Source organism: Octopus sinensis, linkage group LG3 (assembly GCF_006345805.1).
Source record: "Octopus sinensis linkage group LG3, ASM634580v1, whole genome shotgun sequence".
NCBI lineage: Eukaryota > Metazoa > Mollusca > Cephalopoda > Octopoda > Octopodidae > Octopus > Octopus sinensis.
Window position 1 is genome coordinate 121,450,277 of NC_042999.1, and position 10,000 is coordinate 121,460,276.

General features: G+C 33.7%; 2 protein-coding genes across 7 annotated transcripts in view; one reads left to right on the forward strand and one right to left on the reverse strand.

The window, feature by feature from the left end:
* Nucleotides 1-9,745, reverse strand: part of LOC115209612 — a 278,107-nt gene extending 268,362 nt beyond the window's left edge. For 5 of the 6 annotated variants that reach the window (XM_036501249.1, XM_036501248.1, XM_036501246.1 and 2 more), the window contains exon 1: nucleotides 8,984-9,745. The gene's annotated coding sequence lies outside the window, so the exon portion shown is untranslated. The remainder of the gene's footprint in view (nucleotides 1-8,983) is intronic. The other variant, XM_029778055.2, reaches the window with a different exon arrangement.
* A 192-nt stretch (nucleotides 9,746-9,937) lies between these two features.
* LOC115209614 overlaps nucleotides 9,938-10,000 on the forward strand; it is a 1,042,307-nt gene continuing 1,042,244 nt past the window's right edge. Inside the window, exon 1 of the mRNA XM_029778060.1 lies at nucleotides 9,938-10,000. This exon is cut by the window's right edge and continues 453 nt beyond it. The gene's annotated coding sequence lies outside the window, so the exon portion shown is untranslated.

The window sequence follows — 10,000 nt, forward strand, 5'->3', positions numbered from 1 at the left end:
AATTCTCCCCCTTCTCATCCAACCTCCCCCTGACTCCTACTTCTCATCGGTCCTCCATCTTTTCACCCCTACTCTCTTTCCCTCTTCCCCTTCTCTCTTTCTCCCCTTCCTCTTCCCTCTTTCTTCTTCCCTCTTCCCCTTCTCTCTTTCTCTCTGCTCCCTCACTCCCTTTCTCTCTCCCCCTATCCCATCCCCCTCCTCTTCTCCTCTCCTTCCTTCTCTTCATTCCCCCCTCCTGCCTCCTCTTTCCTTCTCGCTTCTCACCCTCACCCCCTCCTTCTTTTCTTTTCCCCCTCCCCCTCATCACTCTCACCTTTCCTCTTCTCCCTCCTCTCCCCTCTCTACACTACACCATATGACATTACACATCTCATCATACAAACATACACACGTCCAAACCTTTCATACGCACCCCATACTCCCTCATACACACACGCACCCTTATGTTGGGGCGAAGTCATTTGACCCTGTTATCTCCCCTATTTTTGCTCTTGCGTCTCACGTTTGAGATCTGACTTCTGGCCAGAATCATATCGCCATGTTGAATCGCTAGCTTCTGCACGCATTTTTTTCTCTCTTTGCTTCTCTCCATGTTTCTTTTCTGTGTATCTTTCTGTTGAAGAGCATAGGCTCGAAATGTAAAAGACTTGTTTTATTTATATTCCTGAGCGCCATACTAATACAATTGTTTGTTTGTACTCCACCTGCCTTCGTCTTTTGTTTATGTTCATAAAGCTTCCTGTTAATATATATATTATATATATATATATATATATATATATATATATATATAAATAATCATATATATATTGTGAAGCATGACTGTCACTACTACTACATGAACCTGAAGATTGCAGAATTTAATGCATGAAAGTACTAGTTCAATCAGAATGAACATTTAACATTCTATTATTTTATTTTATTATATTATCTTATATCATTATAAGATTGTAAATAAAACGTGAAAATCAGACAAGGTTGGAATTCCTTTTATTAATATATTCTTCTATACACAATCACACACACCCGTATATATATATATATATATATATATATATATATATATATATATATACACACACCACAATTCAGCATTATATGTGTGCATGTGTTTTTTATACAAAACAAGCCCCATATTCAGACTGCTAAACCTTTGTTACTTAATCTCTTAGTCTTATGCTATATATATATATATCCACTCACACATATACATACATACACACACATATAAACATAAATATATATATATACGCATACATATAGCCATCTTTGTATTGTATTTAATGTAGGTATCTGACAAATATTTAATTTTACATTGGTATTCATCCAGAAATAATTTATGTTACTGATGTGCCATGTTTGAAAGCATTAGTTCATCAGTAAGAGATTAAAATTTTCCGTCTACAGTAGGTAGATACATATCTGCCTCATTGGGCTTTTTCAGTAGTATCTTATAGCTGGCAACTTCATGCTATAAATTTGTCACTACTTGTGTAGAAAACAGGCAATTGAACAATCATTGCAGTTGCAATTAGGTGCCCAGCTAAATAAAAATGCATTACATGACATTGTGTATTTTACTTAATTCACATTTATTGTTATATAATCACCTGGTAATAATATCTCTAGTAGATGAGCTGTGCTTAGAAACACAAATATAGCCAGGTGGCTAATTGCCACATTTGAGTATTCAATATTTTCCTGCATCAGTAGCAATGGATTTTGTCTTGCAAACAGTTCTAGTGAGTACGTGCTACTAACTAGGACCAACCTAGCAGACGTGCATCTAGCATGCTCATTGTAGAGCAACTTTCATTTTCTACTGATATATTTTGATTTTTAACCCTTTAGCATTAATTGAAAGGACTGTAGCGTGCTCCAGTATCTGCTTTGGAATGGGTTCTATGAGTAGATATCATTCTAGTGCCAACCATTTTACAGTTGTGCCACTGTCACTACTGAAGGCATGTAGCTCTCAAATCAGTAAACCTAAGGTGGAAGGATGTTGCATCTAAATGTTAAATGGTAGATGGGTGGGAGGTATAATGTATATTTATGATTATTTTTATTTTTAGATTGACAATGTAGAGTAGGTGTGAGAGGCGAGATCTGGCCTGTTTGACCATAAAACAGAATATTCTGGCCAGATATGGCTGGTTTAAATGCTAAAGGGTTAAACAGCACATATCTTAAGACATATAATCTCTGGATGAATACTGCAGTATATTTGCTCTTTTAAGATTTATCAACATTATGATACACAGATGGCTAATTTACTCTAATACTGATCCTGTTACATGTAACAAATCCCACCTTGACAATGGTATCATTGTAACTCTACTGCTTGTATCCCCCATAGCACCTTTCCCCAATCTTAATAGATGTTTACCTTCCTCTCTCATTTCTCCTATCTCCTCATTTCACTTGAAAATCCCCATTCTCTACACTCACCACTTCCCTTACACCACTGTCATCTCCTTGGAAATAACTAACTCATTCTCACTATATCTCTCCTAAATTTGAGTAACCATGTAGCTCTCCTACAATGAGAATTTCTTCCCTCTTATCTTACCCTCCACCCACCTACCATTTAACATACAGATGCAACATATATATATATATATATGCTAAGTCATATATATATATACTAGCATGGACACACATATGCATATGTGAGCGTGTTAAGCAGTACAGTTGATTTCAATTTCTAATTTCACATATTGTCAGTATTAACTTTCACACTACATAGTATATAGAGCCTTCTGATCTAGTATATTGATACCATTATAATTTTAAGTTCTTGTGCAACCACCTGTCCTCACTAACAACATAAGATCATTTGTTAGGTAATGAACAAAACCTTTTAGTTACAAAGCATTTAAATAAAGCTATGTTCAACTCCACAACAGAGACAATTTGAAATACTGCAACAATATACTGTCTTCAAGAAATGCCTTCAACATATGTTACCTCATACTTTTCTTGTTGATATCAACGAGTTTATCAGAATTGGTTTAGAATTCCTTTTTAAGGCAACAATTGTAATCACTGAACAGATTTGGAATGCAGAATCTATATATGCCTCTGCTGTCATACACATAAAGCATAGCCTTCTAAGGTATTAGCAAAGTACTTTACTTAATGTTTTTCACATAATTTCAATTCTTTCACTCTTTTAAGCTTACTAGACGATTTCATAAATGTTGTTAACTGAAAAAAATTCTTTTTAATTATTGCAACCCATGGTAACAAGAAAACAAATAAAAACAGGCATAAAATTAGAACTGAATACATATGTGATATACTTTATTTATTCATTTTATAATTTTTTCTTAATCATGCAATAGGTCCCTTTTTATTTTTTTGTTGCAGGAAAGCATAATTTATTTCAACATCTTTTCTTACAATCTTTCCCCTTTCATAATACATTCAGTTTTATTTGATAGCCTTTGTGAAAGGTAACATTAATGGTAATTGTTAACTCATGTTATAAATTCATAGCATTAAGCACAGAAGTTTCTGCTTGCATCAGTAATTTTAACAATGAAGTTGACAACAGATTAGTTTCAATATGAAGTATCCAGAACAGAATGGCAATTAGCCAAAACTTAAGATATTTGCTTTAAGAAGAAGGAAATTAACTGAATATGAAACCCCTTGCAACTCAATTAGATCAAAACACTGATATAGCATTAAAACAAAATTTAAGAAGCAATCAAAAATACTAAAGAGTATGATTCCATATATTCTGATGTAATGATTTAAGGACACTGATGCAAAACCACAAATCAGTAGCGTGTATGTGTGGGGGCCAACTAAATCTGCTAATGCATTAACCAATATTCCACTGATTTTGGATAAGTGACAAAGTTAACCTTGATGTGATTTGAACCTAACCTTCAAACAAGGCAACTAGAAATCAAAACATATGAAAAAAATGTATTTATTGAAATAAGCTGATTATTGATATGTTATACCTACAGAGAACTGGATTCAAAGACTAATAAAACAAATCTCAGATTGCCTTAAAATCAAAATCCAAAATATATATAAAAGCACTCTGCAAAGTGGTCGGCATTGAGAAGAGCATCTAAGCAGAAAAAAAACATGCCAAAGTAAACACTAAAGCTTGGCACAGTCATCAGGTTTACCAACTCCAGTCAAACCATTCAACCCATGCCAGCAAATAAGATGGACATTAGATGATGATGATATATATATATCTCATCATGAAGGTGATGACATATGACCAAGACCTTTGGCAATATGCCGTGCTTGAGAAGACTCATCAAGCCAAGCTAAATTGCAATTATGGCAGATGTAGGTGTCATGTAATTGGTACCCATGCCAGTGGCACATAAAAAGTACCCATGCTAGTGGCAAGTGAAAAGCATCCATTACACTCTTGAAGTTGTTAGCATTAAGAAGGCCATAGAAACCATACTAAATCAAACTGGAACTTAGTGCAGCTCTCTAGTTTACTGGTTCCAGTCAAACTGTCTAACACATACCAGCATGGAAAGCAGACGCTAAATGATAATGATCATGATTCTGATATATATATAAACAAGTTTTTACATCACATTAAAATATAACTCCTCAGCAGAATAGAGTAAAAGCTAAACAAATATCAAGCATTAACAGTATGCTGCTAATATATTATGCCATTAATACTACACCATTCTGAAGGTCAGAAGGAAGTTTTACAGTAGCTTTTGAAAAATGCATCCTTAAAATATTCTTTTGTTAAAATGTAATTCTTGAAGTCTAATCCCTTGAAAGCAGTTAGTAGTTTGAAAATAAATCAAAATCATCAATCGTTTTTAAAAATCATTTCCAGTTTTATGAATTTAAGCATGCTCTATCCTTGAACTTTTAATAGAAGCTGCATATTCATTCACTATGTTTCAGTATGATAGGTAAGGAGAGAAGCTTTAGATTCAATGACCTGATAGGAAAGTGTCTGTGTGTTTGTGTGTGTACCTTTAAAATAGCATTCCATATTTATTAAAGAATAATTACTAAAACTATTAAGAATAAAAAGAATAAGGTTCATAGAAGGAAATGCTCTACAAGTAATATTAAAGACAAATATAAATTAATAGACAAATGGTGTTGCTCATTTCCAAACACAACTTCCAAAACAAATTTAGAATCAAGTTGTTAGAAAATACAGCATGAAAAAAAGAAATTTAGAGTAAATTATGAAGTTTAAAAAATACAAAAATTACATTAAAAAAACTGAAATAAAATCACATTTTAAGACACTGAAAGTATAATTTAAAAACAAAAACTACATAAGACAGTGACTTTTAAGTAATTTCCCAAACCAAAATGAAGATAATTAGATTTACTAAGATAACTCAGAAGTGATATTGGCACATCAACTCAATTATTTTGGAAGGTTTATAAAGAAATTGCAAAGAAAAGTGCTGAGCACACAGTCTGTTATTTGTATATTATATCAGGAAAGTTTATCTATTTTGTAAATATATCCAGGTTAAATTTTAAAAGCTTAACATAAGCAAAATGAAAATTTAAGTATATTAACATGCAATATTCCCATCTACTTTCCAAAGCTAGGAAGGACATGAAAAGCAAGACTCCTCATAATGTTTTCTGTAGGAGCTCCATATGATATCCATAATGAATAAAGAAATGCTATTATAAAACATCAAAAAGTTTAAATCCTATTTGAGAAAAAACGGATTTGGCAGAGCAAGTAAAGGAGAGAGAGAAAAAGAAGAAGAAAAATTACAAGTATTATCATATAGGCAGTGGATTTGTTCACCCACATGTGCATGTCAATATTGATCAGATTATGAAATCATAATTCTAGAGAATAGTCAAACGTAAATCTCAAGGATTAAAATAATTTTCCAAATAAAAAAATTTCCATTTTTTTTTTAAATAAAAGAGAGATTATTTTTTATGCAAGAGGATTGCATATTTTGTGGGCAAATAGGAATCATATTTCAGGGAAAAAAAAGTTCATCAAAAATAACTATAACCGGAAGTGCATTAATAATTCAAGAATATTGAAATCAAAATGAAAGAGAATTGGCAGATTAGAAATTTTAAATCCGACGTACATGTCGATTCAGCTTTAATATTGAAATTATTTAGAATCTTTAAATCTAAGGATTAAATTCCAAAAATCTTTTGCTTTTCATCCTTTCGGGGGGTCGATAAAATAAAGTACTAGGTAAGTATTGGGGTCGATAGTATCGGCTAATCCCTTTCTGTCAAAATTGTTGGCCTTGTGCCTTAATCAGAAATAATAACAATAATAATCTTTTCTTACTATAGGCACAATTTGGGAGGGGGGCCTATTCGATTACATCGACCCAAGTGTCCAACTGGTCCTTTTTTATCGGCCCCAAAAGGATGAAAGTAAGGTCGACCTCAGCAGAATTTTGAACTCAATAATAACAATAATAATTATTATTATCATTATTGATTGATACAAGGCTAGAAATTTTGAGGGGAAGATGCGCAGTCGATACCATCGAACCAATATTTGACTGGTACTTTATTTTAACGACCTCGGAGGGATGAAAGGCAAAGTTCACCTCGACAGGACTTGAACTCCAATCCCATCGAGGTCAACTTTACTTGTAATCTCGTTGAAATCGATAAAGTACCAGTCAAACGCTGATGATATCGACTAAATGCCTCCCACCTAAATTGCTGGCCTTGGGACTAAATCAGAAATAATCGTAATGTTTGTATATGTGAGCAGGCAGAATTGTTAACACGCCGGTTAAAATGCCTAGCAGCATTTAGTCCGTCTTTACGTTCTGAGTTCAAATTCCACCAAGGTCAACTTTGTCTTTCATCTACTCGGGGCCGATAAAATAAGTACCAGTTGAACACTGGGGTCGAAGAATCGACTAGTCCCCTACCCCAAAATTGCTGTCCGTGTGGCAAAATTTGAAACCAATATCATTATTCGCTATTGCCTTTTTCATTTTGGGGTCGATAAAATAATTATCAATCGAACAGTGAGGTCGATGTTATCGATTACCCCAACCCTCAAAATAACCGGCCTTGTGCCAAAATTAGAAAGAATTGTTGTTGTTGTTATTAAAGCGAACTGGCAGAATTGTTCGTGAGCCGGGGAAAATGCTTATCGGCATTTTTCGCGATTTGCTCTTACGCCGAGTTCAAATCCCATCTTAGTCCTTCATCATTTCAGAGTCGATTATATAAAAACCAGTCAAGAACTGCAGTTAATGTAAACGACTTAGCCATCTCCCTCTAAAATTGCTGGCCTTGTGCTAAAATATGAAAGTCATCATTATTGTTATTAATTGTAGTGTAGCTTGTCATTGAAACTGAGTCTCAATATTATTAAGCAACGATACATTCTAATAAAATACCAGTAATATACTCGAGTATATTGCTAAAATATTGCCATTATGCTTTCTATTTTCTTTCCCTTTTTTTCTTTTTGTTATCAAAACAACAAAACGACACTGAAATCTGCATTAATAAAACATGTTTTGTTTGTTTTTGTGGTTCTGCATTTATAATTATGCGCTTTCTATTTTTTTACTTCTACTACTAAACACCAGCAACAGAGAGGAGGGTTGTTCCACCTGCTCTCACCTACATAACAGTGACGTAACAAGCGATCGATATATCCTTGGAATGTATGGTCTTTTCCCTATTTCATCTAACGTGACATAATTTCTAGTTATAAAGACGAATAAAAAAGATACTTGACAGAATACTATCATAGACTAATGGTTTACTGTGATACATTAGGGAAAATACAAAAAGAAAAACAAAGAGAGAGAGAGAGAGAGAAAGAAACAGAGAAACGTCGTTCAATGAAAACACGGATGCAGTATTTTCTTTTTCCTCCGCCTTTCGGAAAAGGAAAGGTGAAAGGAATTAACGATATCATATGAAACGAATGAAGCACTAAAATACTAATGTGAAACTGCTGCGAATGGTTACCGTCAAACAGCGAGATTTTAGTGATTATATTTATAAATACATATTATATGGGTGAATTTATAACATCTTCATCTGGCATATTTATGCAAGCTTTTTAAATACAGATGTACTAACCAGATAATAGATTCGTTTTAAAATTATTTTTCCATTTCAAACGAAAAGCAAACACAGCCAGCAACCTCATCAGTGCATGACAACTACTAACAGCGATGATCATCCATTAAGGTAGTAACGTAACGTAACGTAAGGTGTATAGAGGAATAAATCGAAAGCGACATCATGCTAAATAAACTGGGGAGGCACCATTAAACAGAAGCTGTTTCTCTTTTAGGTATTTAAACAGAAGATGGCAAAAGATGACCAGTGCAAATTATGTAGTGGGAATAATAAAAGCAGGAGTGATGCTAGCAACAGATATGAATATGTGTAACGAACATCGCTGTTATGGCTTGAGAGAAAATAATGCATAACGGAAATCCGTCATGCTCAACAGATGCGAATAACAGCACAGTAGGTGCGCGTGCTGCTGACATTTTATAGTCGACTACATGTCTATACATTACAGCAACATAAATGACGAATGACGAAAATTGTGAATTTTCTAACACAATGCTTTATGAGCAGTACTGAACATATATAAATTCCACGTTTGGTTTACTTTCCGCGACATTCAATCATCAAAAGAAACATGGAAGCAGTCCAAAATTTAACATTCATGCAACCTCATTTGATGAAGGGGAAATTTAATTGTTTATTCAGATATGGACCACAATAAAGCACATACACGACGCTTATACACTTAGTATCAAAATTTAAATTATGAATAGCATTGGAGGAGATTGCACATTTATTAAATATATATATATATGTTATATCTAACAACAAATTATCAGAAAGCACAACATGAATTAAGGAACTTCCACATTTTTTTTTTCTTATTCAAATGAATTATCAAACCAAAATTATCAATTTCCATATTCATAGAAATTCAATTTCTGAAGACAATAATGTGACCTACCTTCTCTCTTTATAAGGGAGTCGGCTGTTATGTTTTGGTTTTTAGAGTTTTTGGTAACGTAATGTTATGGGGAGGGAATATAATACAGTTTAACAGCGAGAGGCTAAAGCCATCTCAAGAATGTCGGTAGCGATTTTTGGTCATATTGGTAACGGTGTGCAACTAGTCGCCAACATGACAAATGTATATAATACCTCAATGAAAACATGGAGGTTATTCAACAAGGAAAATACCAGCCAGGGGAACAGAAAGAGAGAAATTAGAAACACTGCTCTTATCACTCTCAATTCACAAAAATATTATCTAATTAACTGAAGGAATTAACGTTTTTGACCACAGTTTTTTCGTTTTTTTTTACTTCTTTTCTGTGTCTATTTTTTTTCTCTTTCTTATACTTGTCAATGAAAATAAAATTTTAAATCGTTTTAATGTACGTGACTGATGTACGCACCAACATCAGCAAGTTTCGGGTGTAGTGGTTGCTGTTGTAAATAGCAGTAGTAGTCCGACATAGAGAAGTACTGCTTCTTCTCCCGGACTGGAAATAAAATTGAGATATGTATTCGTCTTAGAGCGCCCATGGTATAGTGCTTTTTTGGTTTTCCGCGTATGTTTTCAGAGTGTTGACGCTAACAACAGTATTAGTCTTTTCGTTGACAAACAAACAATCGGTTATTAAAAAATAATTAAGCAATTATTAATATAAAACGAGAAAATGACTTAGGAAGAAAGAATCAAAGCTCTTCTTGCCGGGTTGTAGCTGAGAGAGAGAGAGAGGGTGAAGAGAGCATCAGCAGATAGGGAGTGAGAGTAAAAGACAGTGGAATCGAGTGCGCAACGGGATGAGTCTAGTTTTGCATCAACCTGTTTGTGCTTGGCGTTAGTATTAGTTCTTTTACTGCTACTTCCTAAGTTCGAGTTTAAAATGAGAAATTCGATATGCTATCAATATTTATTAAACATTATGGATTTTTTTTTAATTGAAATATTTTTTATGAATCCGTACAGTTGTGTGAC